The sequence below is a fragment of the Aulonocara stuartgranti genome (assembly GCF_965226115.1).
Source record: "Aulonocara stuartgranti genome assembly, chromosome: 3".
Taxonomy (NCBI): Eukaryota; Metazoa; Chordata; class Actinopteri; order Cichliformes; family Cichlidae; genus Aulonocara; species Aulonocara stuartgranti.
In genome coordinates, this window is record NC_138941.1 from 33,850,239 (window position 1) to 33,874,545 (window position 24,307).

The 24,307-nt window shown below is 40.8% G+C and overlaps 1 protein-coding gene across 18 annotated transcripts in view; it reads right to left on the minus strand.

The window, feature by feature from the left end:
- The window catches only part of LOC309701940 (receptor-type tyrosine-protein phosphatase delta-like), a 409,167-nt gene that overhangs the window by 161,469 nt on the left and 223,391 nt on the right, over nt 1–24,307 (minus strand). For all 18 annotated transcript variants that reach the window (XM_082526274.1, XM_082526271.1, XM_082526265.1 and 15 more), the window contains exon 9: nt 3,862–3,899. The gene's annotated coding sequence lies outside the window, so the exon portion shown is untranslated. The remainder of the gene's footprint in view (nt 1–3,861; nt 3,900–24,307) is intronic.

Sequence of the window (24,307 nt, forward strand, 5' to 3'; positions counted from 1 at the left end):
ATTACACCACCACCACCAGCCTGAACTGTTGCCACAAGGCAAGATGGATCCAAGCTTTCACGTTGTTTACATCAAATTCTGATCCTACCATCCAACTGTTGTAGCAGAAACTCTGGAAAAACGTTGCCTGATCTGAGGAGTCAATCTTTTATTGTCCAGTTAAGGTAAGCCTGTGCAAATTTGATCCTCGGCTCCTTATCTTAGATGACATGAGTGGCTACCTGGTGTGGTCTTCTGTGATGGCAGATTCAACACCAAGTTGGCTTTATTGCCGAACAGCAAAACTCTTATTACTCACTCCAGACAACAACTCTGTAGCGCCCCACCTTCAGGAACTATTTCCTGTTTTAGCCCTTTCAACATAAGAGTATGTTGCTCTATAGGATTCCATCACAAGATGCTCTTCTGCATACCGTGGTTGCAACACGTATTTATTTCTACATCATCATCAAGACACTTTTTTAAAACCCTAGAGATGTTTGTGAAACACTCAGACTACCCCATCTGGCACCAACATCCATGGCACATTCAAAGTCACTTAAATCACCTTATATCTCTCATTCTCATGCTCAGTTTGAACTTCAGCAGGTTATCTAGACCAGGGGTGTCCAACTCCAGGCCTCAAAGGCCAATGTCCTTTTAGATCGCACCCTGGGTCAACACAACACTGAATCAAATGATTAATTTATTACCAGGCCTCTGGAGAACTTCAAGACATGTTGAGGAGATCATTTAGCCATTTAAATCAGCTGTGTTGGATCAAAAACACATCTATACCCTGCAGGACACCGGTCCTTGAGGCCTCGAGTTGGACACCCCTGATCTAAACCATGGCCACATGTCTAAATACACTGAGTTGCTAACATGTGACTGTTTGATTAGATATTTGCACTGACAAGCTGTTGAACAGGTGTACCTAAAAATGTGGCCAGGACTTATATAAGGCAAAACAAACCTTTACTAGATACATTAAGCATGCTCATGCACTGTGATGCCTGTGTAAAGGCACACAACCTGAATAAACGCTCGGAGCAGAGAGGAGACAAAGGAATTAAAGCGAGGCTGACTAACAGAGTATGACATGTCCAAAGCCTATCACTAATTATGCCCCCACTGCTACAAACTGCTCCCTTACTATGATCCAGTGAAACACGACACAGCAACAAAGGGCTTCAGTAATTACTGCTAAAGTATCCTATAAGTGAAGTGTGTGCTTTTTTCCCTGCATGTTATAAAAGAGTTTGAGATCCTAGTGGCATTAAGTTTCAAACTTTAAGATTTAAACTAAGGCTGATTTCAGTATTGTTTTTTTTGTTTATTAACTATTGTAAGTATGGATGCATATTAAATGTAGAGTTTGTGTAATATAGTGGGAAAAATCCCTTTAAACATTATTTGATTGAGATAAATAAAAATACAGTACTTTCTGACAATGCTTGATTACTTCATTACTGTGTATTGTTACAGAGAAAATAAAAAATGATCTCATCTTACTGTTTATCCTCAAGGATGGAAAACTCTTGTATTAAACTGCATTAGGTCATCTTAATGGCTCGCAGACCTACAGTGCATTTCCCTGTTTGGGCTAGATGCTTTGATTACGTTCAGCCTAATCAGTTCAAACTTTTATGGATGCTGTATTTGCTTGCAGGTAATTCATGTTAACATCGTGTTTAACCTCTATCTGGTAATTTCACCAGTGGCAATTGAGAGCAATCTCTATCTAAAAATATTTTTACCTCGGCACACTGGACAGATCTGTGGAGTCTCCGATCTTTGTTCCAACCCGACTTTGTGATTTAAGCTTGAAACATAACCTTTCACACTGCGAGTCACAATAATGCTTGCTGCCTGGATAAGTAGTGCTTGAATAAGATGAATCACCCCTCAAACTTTGCTTCCAAGGGGCCAGACTTTCTCGTTCTAGTTATCCAGGCTTTCTGAAGGTAAGTATTTTTGCGCCAACAACTCAATTTGCAAAGAGCTATTAACTGAAAACTTGGGCTATCTCGACATGGTGTATGTTGTGTCTTTTGAGGAAACTGGAAACTGTCCGATCAGTCGTGGATTGGCCTCCTCTAAGTCCAGACCTCAACAGTGTGGGATCATCTTCACGTCAAGTCAAAGTTTATTTCTATAGCACATTTAAAAGACTGGCGTACATCAAAGTGCTTCACAATAAAACCGCAATGCGGTATAATAATAGTACAATTATAATTAAAATTACATTTACATGGTGTAGTGTAGGCCGAATGAAAGTCAAACTAATTTGCTTCAAAAGCTAAGTTGAACAGGTATTTTTTAAGTGTGATTTGAAAGACTGAATTGATTCCGATGTCGACTGGGAGATTATTCCAGAGTGGAAGCAATGGCCAAAGCACGGTCACCTCTGGTTTTTAAACCAGACCTTCGTTGGATTAGGAGCAGTTGGCTGGAGGATCTCAGTGCTATCGTTGGGTTGCACAGATCAAGGAGATCAGTTAAGTAGCTAGGGGCCAGATTACTTAGAATTTTAAAAGTGAGCAGAAGGATTTTGAAATCAATGCGATATTTGACAGGAAGCTAGTGTAAGTTAGTGGGGACAGGGGTGATGTGCTTATGCCTTCTGGTGCCAGTTAAGAGACGTGCTGCTGCATTTTGGACTAATTGCAGAGAGAGTTGCAATAGTCCAGTCTAGAAGTGATGAAGGCACGGATACGTTTTTCGAGTTCTTATGTGGCAAATAGGCTTAAATAGGGCTTAGCAGAAAACAGAAAAGGCAGACAGCATCCAAAGAAGAGCTTTGAAAGTCTTTCAAGAAGCCCGGAGAACTATTCCTGAAGGCTACCAAAGGATATTAGAAGAAAGCTTGAGTAAGAGAGGTGGTCAAACCAAATAGTGACTTTCAAGCTCGTTAGAATAGCACAAACTCTGCTTTTGCCTTATATACTGTATTACCATTTCACCGATTGCACCTATTTCTCAATTTTGATAGCCGAATAAAAAGAAATGAGGGGTGGCTCAAGACTTGTGCACAGTACTGCATGTATTTTCCATACTGTATTTTAGTGGAACATATCTATTCATCGTGCCTTTCATGGATGAAGAGGTTGTTTAACGATTGTGCCACTCTTCTTGCAGCCACCCAAAAATCCTTCATTTAATGAAATCTTCGGCATTCTCTCATCAAGCAGCAGAATGTAATACATCATTCTCCGAGTCTTTCCCATCTATTGAACTAACCAAGCCCTAGAATCTCATCCGGGCGAGCCAGAGCAAATGAATAGAGCATTTCAATTAGGAAATATTCGCTCCTTCTTTTTAATGCAGCGCAGCTATGTGGTTGAGGTTAATAAGAGAAGTGTATTTTTACCTGTGCACAGTGCACTCACTGAGTCTTGTCAACATATCAAAGCATGCACACAATGCAAAGACAAGCACTTCTAGTTCTTTTTGCAAACAAAACAGAAAATGCCCACATAGATTTGTCATTATCGAACGACCCACATGCCCACTTAGATTTCTGCCACTCCACATGTCTTCCCACAATGCAATATTGCACTGGTAGCAGAGAAGACGGGCGAGGCGTGCCATTTATCTCTGCCAGACGTGGTTAAAAACAAGTTTTTAATGTTTTTTTGTTGGCTGGGCAGGATTTGCGATTGCATAAGCGGCACCCTGATTTTTCAAACCACGCTAATTAAACAGCGGGGAGAAAAGAGCGAGAGGCCTTTTGCTCTCTAACCTCTGTGCTTCCACTGAAACCAACGTTAGCACAGTTCTAGGAATGAGCAGAGAAGGAAACTGAATTTAAAATGAAATGAGCCTATTTTTGTTATTTATTCAATGAGTCTTGCATGTGAATGGACTTTAGCAGCTTACCTTTCAGCACTCAAGCAAACTTCCAAAGAGTTCAAGAGCTGCAGGACAACAACACAACAAGGAAAAGCATGTTAGATTACGGTATGTTCATGTCATCATGAAAGCAATTATGATAAAAAACAAAGGTTAATGTCATTTTGGGAGAAGTTTCAAGAAAGGGAACTGGTGAAGACAGCAGGTCTTGTTGTCGGGGAAATAATTTTAATCAGAGCTACGGCAACGCAATGATGTGCAGCCTTGAGCTGAACTAATTCAGTCCTGCCATTGCTTTTATAGTGTAAAGGGCAAACATTTATTACACACTGATTACATTTGGCAGGCATATGTGTCTGACACTTAAACCCTTGTAATTTTCCACGCCGTTACAAAAACCCCTTCTTCACCGCCGATATTCAATCACGGCGTGAATGCGGTATATTTCCCATGGAGCCACCAAAAAAAAAGAGTCACGAGGACAAGAGAAGAGGAAGGAGAGTGAGGAGGGGTGCTGAGCAGCTTTTTAGTTTAGTACTAATTAAATGTGGGAGGTGCTCAAAAGGTCAGGGATCGACCAAAGAAAGAAAAATAACACTTAAAAAAAAAAAAGAAATTGGGATGTGTCATGGCTGACGGTGTGCACGAGGCGCTCAAGGTCTTGTAGATTATTACCAAGCTCACTTTCAAAAAGAGGGAACTGGGGGAGATGGGAGAGAAAATTAGTGGTGTGACTGATAAACAGCATATCTCCATGCTCTGTTCCCCCTTCCACCCCTCCTCTCTTTTTTTTTCCAGCTGAGAGATAAAATTCCAGCTTGGCAATGGTTGCCAGCACAATTGATTCTGGCAAAGGGATACGACTGCAGAGCATGAGGGCTAAGTGTTTGAATAGCTGCTGTCAAAATGCTGAAGGGGAATTTATTTCTAGTTTATATGCGAGTTATATCATGGAGTTACTGAGACTAAATGGCTACAGTTTGATGTACAGCACGCTGCCATTTCTCTGGTGTGTAATCATGGCGCTGTGCTCGGGCTTATGGGTGCCGTGCCTGGATTCAGTGAATGGACTGAGAGCAGGCAGTCGTTTTCTGGGACATGACAAATCCTTTACATTTCCAAACACAAAATCATCTGCAAACCATTGTTGTAATTACTATGAACTTAATACTGAGCTACATGTGTAAAAGCTGACATCCCTAAAAAAGCCCGCCAACTATTTCATGTTAATCTCTCTTCAACATGGCTCTCAGCATCAGTCATATCTTTCAGTAGGGGGGAAAAAAATCTGTTGCAAGCATAATTTGGGGTGAAGCAAACGATGCACGAGCAAATCAAAACAGATTTAGGACAGGGAAAAATCTGTAGTCCCATTGTGTCTGATCCATCCCTCACCTAAAAATGTTTCCTGACCCGTGGGGGATACAGAAAATGATTAATAGGTACACTCCAGCAATCAGCAGGCAATAAGAGAGCCACCTGTCAGAGGTTCCGCTGCCCTTTTTAGATTTATGGCTAATTCGGTCCACGAATGCAGCCACTCAGGTAGCCTCCTATCAGAGCCTTATAGAAGGAAATGTGTGGGTTTGCAGAACATTGTGAGAGTGTGAGGAAATACGTGAAATAAATCAGAACTGGAATGCGTTTAGCATATGGAAAACTGGGAATGATGAAGGATGCAAAGTTCCCTCATTAAAACAGAGGCCAGTTAGTGCAGAGTCTGTTTGAAGAGAGTGTAATCAAGGTTATCTTCTTACAACTACAATTTACAGATGTCCATTGAATGCGTCAATGAGAGGATAGTTGTAAAGATGCACTGACTGAAGTGTGCTCTGCATTTTGGAGAACTGCAAATCCAAAATATATCTTTGATATGTAAGTGAGATCCACTTTGAGTTCTAGAGTACTAAAGTGATTAAATTTTGTCAAAATAAGAACCTTTTGACAGCGCGAAATTTTTTTACAGTGAAGTGTAAAATTCTTGAGTCACACCCATTTTTTTATAGTGTGCTAGGAAAACAGAAGTCAGATGCAAGAACTGATTGACAAATATGCAAACATACATATATAATAGAGTATATAAGGCAAAAACACTGTCCCATTTTAACAAGCTTGAAAGTCAATATTTGGAGTTATTTAAGAAGTCTGAACTCACTTAGGTAAGCTTATCTGCTTTAGAGTCACTTTGTTGGTGCAAAAATACAATCATGTCTGTCAAACACAGTTATCTTTGGCATTGTTCATAAATTTAACTAAAGAAACTGGATCGAATGATGTATTTCTGGAGCAGGTTGCTTGTGCACACTATTATATATCACTTTATAATCCTTTTTGAAGGTGTAAGTCTGACTTTTGGGGTTAAAGGTACAATAAGGGTTACATTGCAGAAAATACAGAATATTTACTTCAAGTTTTCGTTGTCTGTTGTGATATAAAATATAAGAAGCCCTTATCGAAATTACATTAACTCTGCACTGCACTTGCTTAAGTCCAGCTATACTTCTGCAAAGGTTAAGCAGTATTTAAATACACACTGATAGAGAGAGCTGACAGCCATAAAGAGGTTTTGGGAATTACTAACAAAACTAATAGTCTTTGCAAAGGTAGATATTACTGCTCGTCATTCTACAATAGACCTTAAGAAGTATATGTGGGAGAACTATTTAGTTAGTATTTAGTATTTAAATAGCTTCCTTCTTGTTGTGCACTCAGTACAATTCTTAAACACTCCACAGAGGTCTCTAAAGCGTCTAAGCTGTCTAATACCGGTTGTATTTATTTAGCTGCTGTATGGCAGCACTTTGACAGATTCTCGATGATGTCTTAAATATCCCCTAATAGTGAAACTAGGGGAGACAGACATGATGACCTTCTTAAAACACCATCTGTTGCACAGCACAGCCACAGCAAGGCGAGATTAGCCAGTGAGATTGAAAGACTCCCATTACATGACACCTGCTCTCCCACTGCACTGTAAATGGCAAAAGACAGTGCTTTCACTTCACTTCATTTCAGATACCATTGTGTGTTCACAATGATTTCATTCTGAAGCCAGTGGAAACATGTCGAAGCTTTTGTAATTAATGGAATTGTAAGACTTGATGGGCACAAAAGCTAATGCGAGCCGCTCTGAAAAGGAAAATGAGAGCACTGTCCTTTGACATTTTCCATTTGTATCTCTGGCAGGTGATTAAGCTCTGAAAGAAAGTGATATTATCCTGCTGTGTGTAAACAGCCTGGGAATATTACACTTGATGAACAGAGATGATGTGCAGCCTACCTAAATTACCTTAGTGCTCCATTTATTCCAGCAACATCACCTCACACCATTATTTCACGGCCTTTGGTTTATACTGCCATTTTTTTTTGCCCAGGATTTGAGATCTTTTTTCTTTTTTGTGTAAATCTCAGTGTCAGGGTCACTATCCTCTGAGCTCCACACTCCCTCTACCCTCTTCTCCCTGACCCCCACCTCCCTTTCCTTGGAAATTCTCCGTCCATTGCCCTCCTGACAGCCACCCATCAACCCAGGTGCAATTTAAAAAGCCCTTCAACAGCTGCCATTCCAAAGGAGCGGCTATCAGTCCAGCTGCCAAAGCCCAGACAGGGACTCGGCATCAGCGAGCAACTTTGAACGTCAGGTCGGTATCCCCCCACCCGCCAATTCCAAATGGACTGAAGGTGAAAGACTCTATTTCTCAAAGATTGCTTCAGCGGAAGACAGACGGACTTCCTGACATGGCACAGCAAACATCAGGCATGCATAGCGTTTTTGTGTGGAGACAAATAGGTTGACGTCATTTAGGCTGATGTGTACGATTTTGAAATATCAGCATAAAATAGTCAGTGAGTTACGTTTGGAAACATTATGATACTTTGAGAAAAAAATCCTCTTGGGAGAATTCCATGAAGGGGGATGTTTATGTTTCCATAGATATATCACTTTCCTCAATGTCAGGCTCAAGCAGTTTGTGTGTGTGTTTGTGCCTGCCTGCCTTCCTGCATCCTGCATGCAAACACCGCATACGTAGCTTGTCTAAATGTGCATGTTGCCGGAAACTATAAAGCGAAAACATCTCAGGCAAGAGGCTGGGCAGCCTGCTGTTGTGCACTTCTCTCCACCATATGTCTTTGTCAGAAATATTTGCTGTGCACCGAATGAGGGATGAAATCAATCCAAACGCTATTTTTTCCCCAGTTGCGCCTTCTTGAAGGTGGCAAAAATTGTACTGATACTTGCCAGATAAGCCAAAATTGTCAAATGTAACAACTGGCCGCCGGTGACACTCACAAACAGACCATCTGGTCTCGGGTGTCCAATAGTCGTTTAGGGAAAAAAAATGGAATGGCTGAATCCTTTTTTTTCTATCACAATTAGCAACTGGGAGGAACGGATGGGAAAATGACTCTGCTGCTGTTATGGACCACTCAAAGATGAATGCTATGTGCCAGTTGGGAAATATGTTAAGGTGCTCCATAGGCACAAGTGGAGTGAAAAATGTCTCTTAGAATTACTGAACAGATGCACTCGCTGGCCTTCATTTTCCTAACTCGCACCCACTCAGCTGGACTTCTGCTCGGCTCTACGCTGCCTGAAGATAAAATCAACGGCGCAGCAAGATTGTGTCAGACACAAATATGGTCAAAGTGAAAACTTTTAAAATGTATTTTTAAGGTGAGTTTTTTTAAATGGGTTAATGTGCACAATCCTGAGCCACCAAGAGTGTTTTCTTGGACGCTGGTATGTAGTAAATGGACTGGTTCTTATATAGGGCACTTTTCTACTCAAGTACTCAAAGCGTTTCATTCAAAATACCGGATTTCCCATTTACCAAAACATTTTCTTCTATTTCTGACCGCTTTCCGTCTAACATTCACATTCAGATAAATGTTAGAAGCATTGGAGATCAATATCTTTCCCAACGACACTTTTGCATGCAGGCTGGAGCAGTCAGGGATCAAACCATCAACCTTCTGATTAGCAGATGACCTGGTCTACCTACTGAGCAACAACCACCTTTTGATCAGCTGCTTTTCCACAAAGTTTTCACCAAGTTATTGTAATTGATAAGTGTAAGAGAAATGTCTTAATTATTCATTTATTTATTTGATGCCAAGCCAGTTAACACTGACCTATGAATCATTCAAGCTTAAAGTACTTAACTCAAGGGCTGGACCGGTCTTTTTATACGCATAATGCCCAACTTAGCAAAGAACCAATTTCAGATGGTATCATTAGGAAAACATCTCTTCTTTTTAGGCTGAATCAAAATGGCAAGACTTTTGCACAGTATCGTGTCACATATCTGCTTTCCATTTCAATAATGGTCTTATACAAATATCTAGCTGGTGCTGATGCTGAATCCATTTTGCATTTTAGCTGAAACACATAAGTCCTGTATGTAGCTGGAGGAGCGAAGTTATTTCCAATCACTGTTTCTGGACCAGCTTCAACCATTGTGTTGGGGACTCTTGCTGTCCGCCAAAGCTTTTAGTTCATTGTGTAGCAGCATCACTTTTGCCCATAGCCACGAGACTGCATGAACAAAAGCGCCAGTTGGCTGGGTCACACTGCGATGCACCTGGGGGATGTATGCATGTTTTGCATGGACTGTGGAGGGTAATCGCTGGGTCCATTAACATGAGAGGGAGCTGCAGCTTCCAAGCTGGAAAAAAAAAATGCCCCAAGCGAGCTGACATTATGAGGAGGCATCTTCCCCCGATCCCTTTCACTGCAAAGAAAGTTAATGGAGTTGAAGTGGGTCGTCTAGAGTTAAATTGAATCTCCTGCCAATGCAAAGGCTTTGATGTGGCAAAGATTAAGGAGTTGTTGTAATTTTGAGTTCAAACCCGGAGTACCAGCATCCACTGAGAGCAACCTATTTAAACCTTTCTTAGTCTATCAAGGGCTGGTAAAATACAGCTACTCTTCAGCATATATTAATGTAGAGGATACACGTTGCATATTCATGTTGTACACAGACTGTGGCAATATTGAGCTATTAATCTATAGATGTTAAACAGGACAAGCACAAACACACTAACTGATGCTACAGTGAAGCTGAGTGAAACTTCCGCATGAAAAGCAAGATTTTAGTTAAAAGCAACACAAGTGACAGGTTTTTAGTGAAAGTTTGTACATCCAGTACGTAGGTTTGCTTTCCTTTTTGATGAATGGTTTTGAGTGCAAAGAAGGTCGTGTGTCTTTTTTTGTCAGTGTTCTGCTTCTCTGTAGCCAACAAGTGTAGAAAAAAAGTCACGGGTTTGTGGTTCTATACATCAGTTAATGGCAGAAGTGTCCTTCCCATGCCCTTCTGTAATAGCCAAGCATCATTAGCGAGGGGGTCAAGAGGGGGGGGCAGCCATCCATATGTTTCAATAATTACCCTGCTCTTCTGTCAAAGCGCACACTGTGCTTACGTCAGTGTTAGAGACAAAATCAAATTGGAGAAAAAAATATTTTGTTTTATTTTTTTTAGCTGTAAGAAGATTTAAGTTGGAGGTGAAAGGTGAAGATGCTACATTTTTGTCACGTGGGACAGGCAGCCGGTCACGCCTCAGCCTCGGTTCCAGCAGCAGCAGTTTCAGCACTGTGAGTGACACATTATTTCTCTGTAACCTCCACCCCTCCCACCCTAACGCTCCCCAAATCATAACCCCACCCCAATCTATTTTCTGCCTGGCTAGTCTTATGAAACTGCATATATTCTGTCAGATTACTCCCATCAAATTCCCATACTGTTTAGTTCTCGGCTGTTTGAGGAGCAGATTTGGATGTTAGGGCCAAAACAACGCAGGATATGTGAGCTGATCAGAGACATGCTACACCCTTGAGATTTCGAAGGGGACCTTTGTTTTTAAAATATTAAATGCATGGTTTTCTGATCCTGTGATGTGGCGAATATATTTGGAATAGTGCTTAAAGCCTCAGTGGCACATTATTATGTCTGAATCATATTAGAATTGTAATGCACACTTTATTTTTATGCAGTATTAGTTTACAGTACGTAGTAACACTATAGTAAGAGTGACAAATATGTACGTGCAAGTTCAACTAAATCTTTCTTAAAACTCTCCTCATTCATATTTGCAGTTTCTTTGAAAATGCATTTTATTTTGAAAGGTAAACGATCAATGTCAGTAAAACCAATGAGCAAATTAAAATGACCTTTAGTTTCATAATTTGCTTGACTGGACTAATTACTTGTAATGTCCATTAATATGATCTCATTATGATTTTTTTCCTTCTAATAAGCATCCTATATAAGAAAAAGAAGTGCATTGAGTATAACCAAATGCACAAAAGATCACTGCAAAAATTTCATTTGCCGGGAAATTACCTTAATGTCTGTATTCTGAGCCTGAGCTGGTGTTACGCATAAAAATGGCTGCATAAGAGATAATCGCTAATAAAAATGCACATGAATGGAAGGGTGTACCGGGGCAGAACTAACGGGGTAAAACTAGTTTTATCTGCAAGAAATCACCTTGCGTGAGGCCCCTGCTGCAACTGAGCCAGATGGATGGGAAAAAAATATGAAAAACTTTAAATGAGTTATTTGTTTTAAATATAAATAATATGGTCCCAAAATGTTGTAAGGAAACACAGGGTATGCCCTAAACTGGCTGCCAGGCTATTGCGGGGGTAACACAGAGGCACAGACTGTCACGGCCGGGATGGCTAATGTGTCTGAGGTGTGGACTCAAAAGCAGACACAGGAGAGAGAAAACTAAGGTGTAATAAAAAGCAAGCCATTTATTAGGCTGATAGCAAAAACAAGGCAAGGCGAACTGGGGACAAACGAAAACATTAAAACTAAGACATGAATATGGCCTGAACAAGAACATGAAAACCATGACATGAGACAATCAGAAGCATAAAATTTGTGACACGAAGAGCCGAGAATCACAGAACAGGTAGCAAAACAAACAAACGACCCAACACTAAACAAAGGGAGACAGAGGACTTAAATACACAGAAGAGTAATGAGGGAAGTGGAAACACCTGGGAAACACAACTGACACAAATAAACCTGACACCATGGAGGAAGCGAAACTAAACACACTGAACATGGAAACACAAGACTTTCAAAATAAAACAGGACACATGGAGAGAGAGAGGCATGACAACAAAAGGACGTGGAACACGCAGACATGAAATACACAAAAGATTTGGGGGAATGGAAAGGAACACAAGGAGAGGAACATTGGAACAGATAAGGGGGACAAGGCACGGGCATAACTAAAAGTATACACATAGGACAAGACAGACTTAGACAGGAAAATGACACATAAACAAGGCAGCATGGAAGATAATATTAACTAGACTAAACCCTAACTAAATATTAACACCAGAACTGAACATTATCCACAATGCATAAGAAATCAAAATGACCACTGCAACACCATGCTACCCTAAGAGGAATGCCAATAATATTATAGTAGGATAAGCTACTTTGGATTAACTTGATCCAAATATATTCCTTAACTGTGATGTCACATAACTTGAAAAGCTGCTGTAGCTCTAAACAAAAAAAGAAAAAAGGGGGGGCACAGACCTTTTGCGCTATTGCATTTTTGAAATCTTACACTAAAATAAGCCTCACTGTCCAGTAATGCTGATAACTCTGGACCTTTAAAAAAAACCCAGTGGAGCATAAAAGTGAAAATGGCAAATGCATCTGCTCACCAAGTCAGCATTCTTCCCATTGTCTATGGATTAGCTACAGTGCTTGAAGCCGCGTGACTCCACTGCCCTTTGCTACTGCAGCGTCATGTGACTGGCTTTAACGCAGTGGTGTTAAAACCAACTGCATCAGCTTAATGGCCATTCAATAATGTGAATTTGAATGAGACTTCCTTCTGCAGTGATTAATGCCGATTAATGCATTTGCTAGCGTGGCGCCGATTGACCATTAAAACAATTTATTGATGTGTTTTGATTTAGGTTTCACCGGGTATCAAAAGGAAGCAAGAGATAAGAAGTTTTGATCATGCAGAGAATCGAATTTTTTTTATTGTTAGCGTGCCTCGCTGCTGATTAAGTGAAGGGAATTAAATCAATTACTCTGGAATTCAAAGTGCTGTATCGCTCAGATCTTTTTAATATTGTTATCCCGTTACTCATCTGCCCTGTCAAAAGTTAAAACAGTGTTTAAACAGGGACATTTACTCTAAACTCGAGCCAATTAATTTCTGATTCAAGGAGATTTGCCTTGAAGAGTTTGCGAAATGTAATCCTTAAAAGCATTTTTGCATGTCTTTACCAGAATGCGCTGATTTCTTCCTCTCTTAATCTTGCAGTCAGGAATAAAGTCACTAGTTATCATCATCACCATCGTCGTCTTACATTTTGCTGTCACTCCAAAAGGAAAAAAAAAAGTGAAAAAAGATAACTTTAAAACAAGATATAGAATGAATGATGCAGGGTACGTGGAATGCATCTGTTTACCCTACACAACTTGCCTCTTGATGCATTCATTCAATCCCCGTCCCAACTACTCTCCCATGAATGAAAATCTCCTAACAGCACGCCACAAAAGAACTTGCTAAGCCATTTGGATCAAGAATCTCCCCAGGCAAATCAGCAATTAGAGCCTAAGCTGCCTTGTAAAATCAATTAGGAGTTGTAGTGTGTGTTACAGGTACAAGAGTGGCTGGCACCTCTCTAAATGGACCAGGAAGAGAGCTTTAAGTCTGCCATGCAAGCAACTGTAATCTGCACCATTTAGTCACCAAATTTCTATGAAATCCTCCTCTCTTTGTGAGTAATGCTTCGTGCTGTTGTTTTGAGTTGCTAGAAACTTTCAAAAGTTTTGACAGCCGAGTTGTATTTCAGAGATAAGGCATACGGCGCTCAGATAAAAGGCTTTCGTTTTGTCTTTAACATTAAGTGAAGTTGTTCACCGCTGTTATTACAACAGGAACACTAGCTTACGTTTGATTTGTGTCGCATCTTGTGGTTTTCTTGTGTGGAAGTTTGCGTCTGTCTGTGATAACGCTGCCACAAATGCTCTCTGCAGAATTCAACTCAAATTTACTAGGTGTGTTGAGGTGCTTTTATATGCATACTGCTGAGTAACTTTGGATATTTCTTCCTAGGTACCCCTACGTGAGAAGTGCTCTTGAAGAAGTACCTGGTTAAATAAATGTTATATTGACTCACTTCAATATCTTGTGATAAAAAAACAGAATTTGTGCAATTCTAACAGCCTTGAAAGTCAATATTTGGTATGACCACCTTAATTCGCAAACACAGCCTGAACTCTCTTAGACAAGCATTCTTGTAATTTCTTGAAGTAGTCTTCAGGAATAGTTCTCCAGGCTTCCTGAAGGACATTCAACGCTATTCTTTGGATGTTGGCTGCCTTTTCTTCTCTAAAGATGATCCCACACTGCTTCAATAATGTTGAGGTCTGGGCTATGGGGAGGCTAATCGATGACTGAGAAGTGTTTCATTGAGTATTTCTCTATCCAGGTACGTTTTTATTGCATTAGCAGTGTGTCTGGGATCATTGCCATCCGTGCAAATGAAGCTGCTGTCATTCAGACTCTTTCTGGATGCGATTGCATGTTGGATAAAAACCCAATGGTACTTTTTGCATTCACAAATCCATCCATTCTTCATTTGTACTCAACTTCTCCAGTTTCCTCAATGAAAACAGTGCACACCATGTCAGGATATTCCAAGTTTTCAGCTAATAGATCTTTGCAAACAAACTTGTAGATGCAAAAATATATATAATGTATTCCTGTCAAGCTGTGTTATCTTTGGAGTATATAAATAAATGAGGGGTGGCTCCAGCTTTTTTCACAGTACTGTATTTTTACCAGCTGGATGTTAATAAGCCCTAAAACCCCAAAATAAGCTACCCTGTAGGGGAACTGAAAAGCTTTTTTGATGAACCGCTCTAGGTATGACTAACCCCCTAACATACACACAGATACTTGATGTGATGTTAAAGCATTGATAACTGGTGCCTTAAGCCATACAATATGATTTTGCTTTGTAAGCACTCAGGTCTGAATCCGAATGAGCCACTTATTCCCTAAATGAAAGCTGCTTCTTCAACTTTCACCATGATAATTAATGAGATCGACATTTTCAATTATCCGTTTCCTGCCTTTGCCGTTTGAGGGAACAGCTGTTAGTGTCGACGGGGTAGGAAGACGGGTGATAGAGAACAAAGAGGGCAGCATCTGGCTTTTTGAAAGATGGCGTATAATTCTTCGACAAGATCTTTGTGTGGCGCACCACCACCAGAGCAGATTTCCACCACGTGTGTCTAATAAAGTGGGACGGTATATACCAGCGCCGGCTGAATTAGGCAGACGTGTGGTTTGTTTATTGTTGCTTCCTGGAACTAATAGATTGTATGGAGACCACAGAAGCTGATAATGTTTGATGCTCTTTTGATGCCATATTTAGGCATTAGTAAAGCACTGCTTACTTCTTTTTACACTTGTGCTGCACAAGCTGCTTTCCTGACGTCCCTCCCTACAGTATGTAGTAACTGAGCGCAAATGGGTCCATTCACAACAGCCTGTCAGAGTTTTTTTTCAATGCCCAACAAAGATTTTCAGTGACAAAATGGGTCATGTAGAGGCATGGGGCCCATTTTAACTTCCACCAAGGTCAGTAGGTCTCTGTTGGCTTATGGCCTATTCAGCTGGGAGCTGCAATTACGCTATGAAACCATGTATCATACTGAGTTAGTCACCAGCTTCAGTTGCTCACTAGTACCATACATCACCCTTGGTTGCACCATGTAGAGTATTTGGAAGGCCACAGTGAGCCCACGGGGGAATCATTAGTTCATATGTAAATATGAGAAAGTGGTGCAGATTTCACCTTGCCTGCACGGATTGAGAGCGTAGTAGCTTGGGAATGACAAACAAGGGTCATGTTGCCCAGACACTACAAACGCCTGTGGTTAGTATTGTTGTTATGATCCTGCATGATAATTGGGGGATGAAAAACTGTGGCGATAAGGCGATCAGCGTGAACACGACCAAAAGTAACCGAAATAAATGGCACAAAAGGCACGAAAGGACTGCCACACTGAAAACGTAAATAAAGTCAAGACATTTTTGCATGACTATATTGCTTATCTTGTCTCAATGGAGTTATTCATGTGCTCCCATTAAGGCCTGGCCACATCTTCATGCCGTTTTGCATATGTATAATTTTTGTGGGAGAAGGCATGCCCCTTCTGCAGCGAAATACTTTCACGCTGAGATCAGTGGAGCGCGTGCAGTTCAGTGAATGTTGTTGTACATTCTCACTTCAGCACATCACAGGAGACGTAACAGCTCATTCTTCCTCACTGGGCCAGACCGAGTCAGAGATGCAAATACGGGCATTCAAGCATGGAACTCCTGACCTCAGTAGGCAAAGCTAAAATTTTAGAACAGCCAGACAGCACTTTTCCTTTCCCCTAAAAGAACTTGAAATATGCATTGGTTGTTTTATTTTTCTCTTTTAATACCATTACAGGAAAAAAAAGGTCTCTCTCGGCTGATTTCCCCCATCCTTGTCCCCACCTTGCTTATAAGATTTAAAAAAAAGAGACATGAGAGAGAGATCAGAATCATTGCGCAGAGTGACAGATTCAGTGTAAATTTCCATGCCAAGATCATATCTGGAACACTGCAGTCATAAGATTTTACAGTCAGCTCAAAACAGAGAAGTCTCTCCATAAAACATGAAAATGAAAACCAGTTCAGAGTCTAACTGTAACATTGGTTTGCACGTGTACAAAGTACAAACCCATTTCATGTTATGGCAGAAAGCAACAACCCCAGACAGCAAGTCTGAGCTTTTGAGGGAAATGTAAAAAAAAAATATTGAGCCGAAAAATTCAGCATGACAAGAAATACAATGACACCCTTCTTTTAGACTGCATCGCTGTTCTGCCTGTATGTCAGTGTATGCTGCTGTCTACAACAATTACTAGTACACTTGCTGAATTTATATATATACACATGAAATTACCTGAAGATCAACGCTGTGAGAAGAAAATCTTACTTGGCTGCAAAAGCTAAGAGAAGCAAACGCTCCGTCATCGGTCATAAAGCATTTTAAAATAGTCAATAATATTTAGAAACCCTTGTGTCACGCACTTGGGAGGAGTTGGGCTGAGGTTGTGCGGTCAGAGCCGCGAGCCACTCAAGTGGCGAAAAATAATTAGCACAATAATGTGGCGAAAAGGAACTGCAACTTGAGGAAATCAAGTGTTAAGGAACATCTGAGACCGCAACAAGCTGCGCCTATGTTCTCAACAATGCTCAATCATCAGTCCCTGCGGGAGAAAAGCTTCTATTTATAGAGCAAATTCACTCATCCAACTTTAATGATTGCTTAAGTCGGACTGTAGCGTCTGCTGTCGGTGTGGGCTCGTTTCACCAGCACTGTTGCTTATGTGTGAGGTGCAGTACCAAAGGATATAAACATGTGTACTTGTTTGTCATTTATGTGGGAAAATAAGGAAAACCCAAACATGTGGATGTGGTAACTGTGAACTCACTTGATGTTATCAAGTTAATTAAAACCTGGAAATGTCGTAGCCAAGTTGCCCTTAATTGGAAGCTCAAATGTACTCACAACCACATAAGTCTGTTTGTTTTTTTTACACAACCTCTCTTAAAAAAGACTTGACAACATTCAGGCCCCATTTTACATGAAAAAAAAAACACGTGAACCCGTAAAAAGTTTCCAAAAAATCTGGCTAGGGTGGTCACGGTACTAGAATTTCAAACTCGATGCCATTAGTGGCAATTCTATTTTTATGCTAAAGTAATACAAAAAGAAAAAAAGATAAAAGAAAGCCCCTTAAAATGTAGCAATGTTCGGTAGGCTACCATGAATGCTCCCAGTTGATGCTAGACTTTTCCCAGCTTCAAACTGGGACTTTAAAAGAAACTTTTTAGACAGAAATACGTGTGCTATCCAGTTAAATAACCACCGTCTATTAATGTTACAGATTATACAGCTCACACAGTAAGGTTATCATTTTATTATTAGCGATTATTAGCTGCTACGTTAATGATAGCTTAACAGTTAGCTAATGTAGATACTGGGAAAAGGAGGTTTGTTCTCGTTTTTGCACATGTTTGATTTTCCAAAAATGTTAAGTCCCTCCGGACGCAACTTGCCCAGTTCTCCAGGCTTGGGACCAGAACTAGGAGTACACTAGTTTGTGGTCTCCTGCAATTGGCTAGTTTGCTAATAGTTATACGGCTAACGTTAACATCTGTGTTCAAATGGTCAAAAGGGAGCTTCTTCCTGAAGCTGTGTTTAGTGTAATGGATGTCAACTATGTCAATGGCGGTGCCCCTCCCTGTCTGCAGAGGTACTGTGTGAAGTTGCGCGAGATGTGGGGAAGGCAAAGATAGCACCACATCTCGCACAACACAATACTGTTGCAAATGAGTATCTAATCTGATTAATTTTCAGCACTGCTTAGTATCTGAGCACTGACTTTTTTTGACCACCTACATTTAACAGCTCCTCCATGCTACCTTCTTACTGTACCATCAATTGGTACTAAGATTGAGCTTAACTCTAATTTTAAATAACCTGGAGTCATATGTTCTTGGCTGCATGGAGTGGCAAGACTGCAGTCTTAGTTATCTTGCATTAACATCAAACAGACCGGCCGGGCTGTATTGTAGAGATAAAAAGACACTGCCCTCGCTATTTGTGAAGTGATATTCAGTTAACATGACACTGCTGCCAAAACTGTGATATACTTCAATCTACCACCTCGACAAAGTTCATTTGGTGTTATTTGGAGACAGTATGTTGGCCACCACCCCATATAATCAGGAGTCCATAACAGTGAGTTGTAATTATCTGTACCTATATGGTTCTCCCACGCAGTCTATTCTGCTGGTGCTTACTGCGGCAGCTTGCCTGAATTGGGGGTATTTATACATGAAATTAAGGTGTAATTAAAATTGGTCTGGTGCTAAAGGGGCTGAAGGTGATTATGCTCATTTGCATAGTACACAGATTTCTTTTTTTAATGCTGCCTCCACAATTACGGCTAGTTCTAACACATTTAGACATCCATCATTTTTAATATTTCAAACAAAACCCAAACTTGGGGATGATTAGAGAAAGTGTTTATGCGTGATAACATTTTGCATTCTTAATGTATCTCCAGGGTAAGACGAAATGATTGACATGCCACCCGTGTTAGTTAATGAAACAGACTTAATTCTAAATGTGCAGTTCTTATTTTCAAGGCATCTGGCAGATGGTTTTTTTCCCTCCCTCATCCTCCTGAGTCAATTACCTCCATGTTGCTCAGGATACGCTTGGAAAACGTAAGCAAGGAAAGATTCTGGTGAGAATCAGATGAGGAATCACTGAAACTGGACGTCCAAAAACAAACATTAGCATTCAGCTCATTTTTCACAGGCACAACATTATCTAATTTGCTCCATTGGGCTTGTTTTGAAGCAAATGGGGGACTATTATATGGGCTGCAGACCAAGGAGAAACTCATTACTTCTCACATTATCACTGGAAATGCGTGGCGGAAAAACTGAGCTCAGCCTGCTCGCAGGCTAAAGCCTTGGCATCTCGTCCAGGTTGTAAATGGACCCCTCTCGGCTGATACGCCATTGTGTCCAAAGCCATTCCTGATATTTGGTGAAGGGATGTCATGACTGCTCCAGCTGTCACAGGCACAGCTGTTCACTTTCCCCTTGAGTGAGCAGAGCTGCCTTTGCCTGGCGGCTCGATGCTGCATGTATGTATGGGCCAGTGTGAGTCCAAGCACAAGCATGCAGGGATACTGACAAGGTGCACTAGCAACACAGCTTATTCCAAGACACGGGAATAAAAACAATTGCACACGAGTAAATAGGGAGCTGCAGGCAAGTAAGCTGCAACTATGAAGACTTATTATTTATGTACTACTGATTTTACTGGACCTGGGGGGTGTGAGGCTCAGCATCACTTCATAATGTACTGTAAAGATAATTATATTAATAAACAGCAAACTGGTAGTTAATTAAACTTTAGTTAAACATTAGTTAACAGTTTAGAGGTGCAACAAATACAACTTGTAAATGGTTAACAAACGCTGTGTAATCATCTATAAACATTTATTAGCTAGCTATTAAAAAGAAACAGATGTTTAGAAGTTGTTCTGAAAAGCCTACACAGGCCGCTGTGAACCTCAAAAAATGGGTAAGTTCTGTTCTTTCTTTTCTTTTTTTTAGTATCTTTTTTTAAATTAGGCATTGACACCAGAACAATTTGGCCTGGTTTAAGTAAATATGAGTAGTGGTCAGAAGAAACCAAAACAGGTATACGGGGGACAATTCCCCTATGCCTAGTGCGCGGGGAAAAATGATCAATATCATTTTTGTGACATTTTTGTTTGGTGGTGTGCCGTGTGATTTTTTCAGTATGTGCCGTGGCTCCAAAAGGTTGGGAAACACTGGCCTATTGTATACACCAGCAGTCCCCAACCCCCGGGCCTCGGACTGGTATCGAGGTGTATTTCACACCTGAGCCTCAACTCTCGCGGCCCGGTTGGTTTTCAGGGTTTTTATCGTTTTTCAGCGTTATTTTGTTATCGTTTTTATCGTTAACTCAGTTTTCCTGGGTCTTTTCACGTGTGTTATGAATAAATCTTCTTTTTTTCGGTACCGGTACTAGTTTTATTTTGTTGTATTTATCCGCGACACCTTAAAGGCCGGTCCGTGAAAGTATTGTCAGGCATAAACCGGTCCGTGGCGCAAAAAAGGTTGGGGACCGCTGGTATACACCATAGGACCAACAGTAAAGATCAACTTGTGGGCAGGGAGGCCGAGGAAAGGCTAACATCAGTAACGAAAGCTTTAGCACGATTTTAGAGCTAATAACTCCTCCATAGTAAGCTGGTGTCCTCCCAGAGCTCTCACACTTCCTGTTAAGCTTTCATTTGCTTTTATTCTACTCAACTGCAGTAGTTTGGGGACTGACACGCATTAATTTGTTCTGATTGGGTTATCTATTACTAATTACTAAAAATGTATTTTGCCATAGTTAAACCGGTACCGATTGGAACTCCCTTCATCTAAATGTGTCAGGCACACCAAGCAAAAACGCACATCATTACTGATCACTTAATTGTTTAACACTCAGTAAAGTTTCCTTAACTAACAGTTTCCATTTATTGTAAGCAATAATCGGCCACGTGTTTACTCTTCACGAGACTTTTGATGACTGGGCCTTTGCTTCTTGTGCAAAGAGGCTCATCAGTAGGACCCGAGGAAAAAGCGCTTTGGATGTATGCACTCATATGTGATCGATGCTTCTCCACTTTGGCCGGGGCAAGCATTATTTTATCATAACACTCTCCACAGCGTGACTGTGTACCTCTCGAGGTCTAGGTGACCGAAGTGCAAAAAGGGCCATATTGATTGCATACTGAAAGAGTCAGTTATGATGAATGGACACTTGCTAAATCAAATTCAGAGATTAATCGGCCAGCAGCAGTGTCATTAGGGCTTTGTGATGGGTGAATTAATACGGTGATTAAATGAGAGGTTGCTACTATGTTACCATGTCAGCTCCTGACAAGCTGACCCAGTATCAGCTGGCAACGCAGTAAAAGATACTTCATCATATTGCACCTTTAGAGTGTGTCTGACCTTTGGCATTAACATTTATCATCCGGGGTTTTCCTAACACTTGTTTGATGGAATAGTCAGTCGTTCACATGAATAGAAACAGCTCATACCCGCTTGGCAGTTCTGGGTTATAGATGTAATGAGAAAAAAAAGAAATCCCAGCGCACTGAGAACACCGCCATAGTGCTAGTTCCAACACAGCAGAATGTGAAAAGACTATGGACGTTTTCTGCATCTATATTGGTGGAGCTAATAAAAGTATTCTTAGCTGGCAGGGAAAAGCAAATGCTGACAAAATCAATGCACCCTACTGCCAAATCCACAAATACTAGCAAGCAGATTTGGCTCATTTTCCAAGCAGGCATATACACGAGAACATGTATACACGCACACACTCTGTCACACACACAGAGACAAATCTGTGAAACACAGTGTCCCTGTGACCCTTATGCTCCATATGGTCAAGAAGAGGGCAGAGAAAATAAGCACACGGCTCTGTGGGTGATTGCAGCTTGGCAGCCAGCTAAGCCCCGAGGTTCGTGGTGTTGAAGCAACATAGCGATGGCTGGTACAACCCTCTTTTCTGTTGCAGTGCTCGTGTCCTGCTTTGTATAGTGTGGTGTAATGTATAAACATGGTGCCTGAAGGGGCAGAAAAACAAGAGCACTTAGCTGAACCTGATCTGCACAGCTGTAAACATGGCAAACATAACAGCAGAGCATGCATAAATCATGTACAGTGTATACACAGTGTGTGGCTATAAGCACAGAGCTCCCACAGGGCACCATATTGACTGGAAAATTATCTTGATGAGAAAGAAGATTAGGTGAATGGCTGCTAGTGAAAGAAGCGAAGACGTTTCATCAATGGGATTTGCAAACACGCCGTTATGTCAGCACATGCACACTTTGGATTCACCTTAATACAAGTACATATTTTAAAAAATACCTCAAAGGTACTGTAACATAACTGCTACAGATGCCGTACTCTAACGGCCAGGATAAATCAGATCTTTAATGCAAACAGCTTCTAATGTAACTACTGTCTATGAACATGGACCCAGTGAGCATTTGAACTTTTTAAAAAGCTATCGTGCTATGTTCTCATTATTTGAAACTTTGGCCATGTTTAAACATGAGTTATTGTTAATTATTGACAGAAAATAGGGAAAAGCAAAAAAGGTCCATTGATTGATTAAAGAAAAGGCTGGAAGTAATGATGTATTGATTTTTCTCCAAAAACATATGGAAATAGTGTATAAAAGGCAAAACAGAGTCTGAAAAATGAGCCTGAAAGTCAATATTTGTTATGACCAGTTTTATTCTCAGACATAGCATGAACTCTCTTAGGTAAACTTTCTTGGGATTTCTTTAGGTAGTCTTCAGGAAAAGTTCTCCAGGCTTCTTGAAGGACATTCAAAGCTCTTCTTTGGATGTTGGCTGCCTTTTGGGGAGGCCAATCTACGACCATTGTGTGTTTTTCTATCCAGGTATGCTTTTACTGCATTGACGGGGAGTTTGGGATCATTGTCATGCTGAAAAATGAAGCTGCTTTCAAGAGCAGAGCCTCCGCCTTGTTTCACAGATGGCTGTAGACAATGACAACAGTACTTCTCTCTTCATTGCCGGATCATTTGTAGTGTTAAATGGTTTAAAAAAAAAAAACATTCCTCTGACAGTGGCCAGGTGCAAGAATTGGACTGAAAATGAGTCAAAAAACAACCAAAGTCCAACAGAAACCTTTAGAAATCCTGGAAAACTATTGCTCAACACTAGGTTAAAAATGACAAGAAAGTCTGACCTCTTGGAAGAAAAATATAAAGAACTAAGGGTTGCCTCAAGACTTTTCCCACAGCAGTGCATCTGACCAAATAAAACAGAAATTCAAAATAAGCCAACTCAGTTGCTGTCAAACTGTCAGACAGGCTGTAGTCTAGACTGCACGTCCATGCTTTTTTTTGTCTTATTTAGAGCAATGATGGTGGGAGCTCTAAGCACTCTCTTTATCTTTTGGGGGAAAAATATGTGCCAGTCCCACTTTGGTCAAAATGCATGCACCCGATAGCAAAAGCTTTTATGTCTTTATGTAATTTGTGCCCCAGAAATTTTACAGCGTCACTGCTGAGTTTTGCCAATGAAGGCCATACAGTGCACTGCTCGCAAACTACTTTAGCAAATGGGGTTTGCCCCGACAAAAAAGATCATCGCTCGCATAACAAAAGTGCTGGGTGACCTCTGGATGTTTTGATGTGTGAAATAATGCTATTGCCGTACAATATTCATAGAGTGTGACTGGCCATTCACATGTGGCCATATCTTCCAAATGGTTCCCTAATTTGAGCAGACAGGTCCACCACTGGGTCACGCACCAGCACAGTCATGCATCTGACCAGGAATAAAGCTGAAATCAATTTCCCCTAGTGTCTCTTTGAGGCCTTTTGAATGGCCTTCAGTGTTTGTGCCCGAAGGAGCACTTACTCCACTTCTGCTGACCTCTTTGTCCCTTCCCCTCTGAGCATATTGCCCGCATTGAAATGATAACTGCCTTTCAATCTCTGGTCAAAACAATTGGATGCACTATTCAAAACCCCGATAGCTCTCAGAGCACTCAACCACAGTTACCAGCCAAATAAATTTTAGGTTAGTTATCAATACGGGCATAGGGGTTGCAGGAAATCAGCGTACTCCTTTTGACCTCTCTGTCGGTTGCTCAACAGTATTCACCTCTAAACGGATGGGGCTCAAATAACAGCATCCGTAGTTCACAGTAAAGCTTCATGCCTGCTGTTTCCAATCAAGATCATAGAATATGTGTTGAAATCAGACTACGTACGCTTCACGGC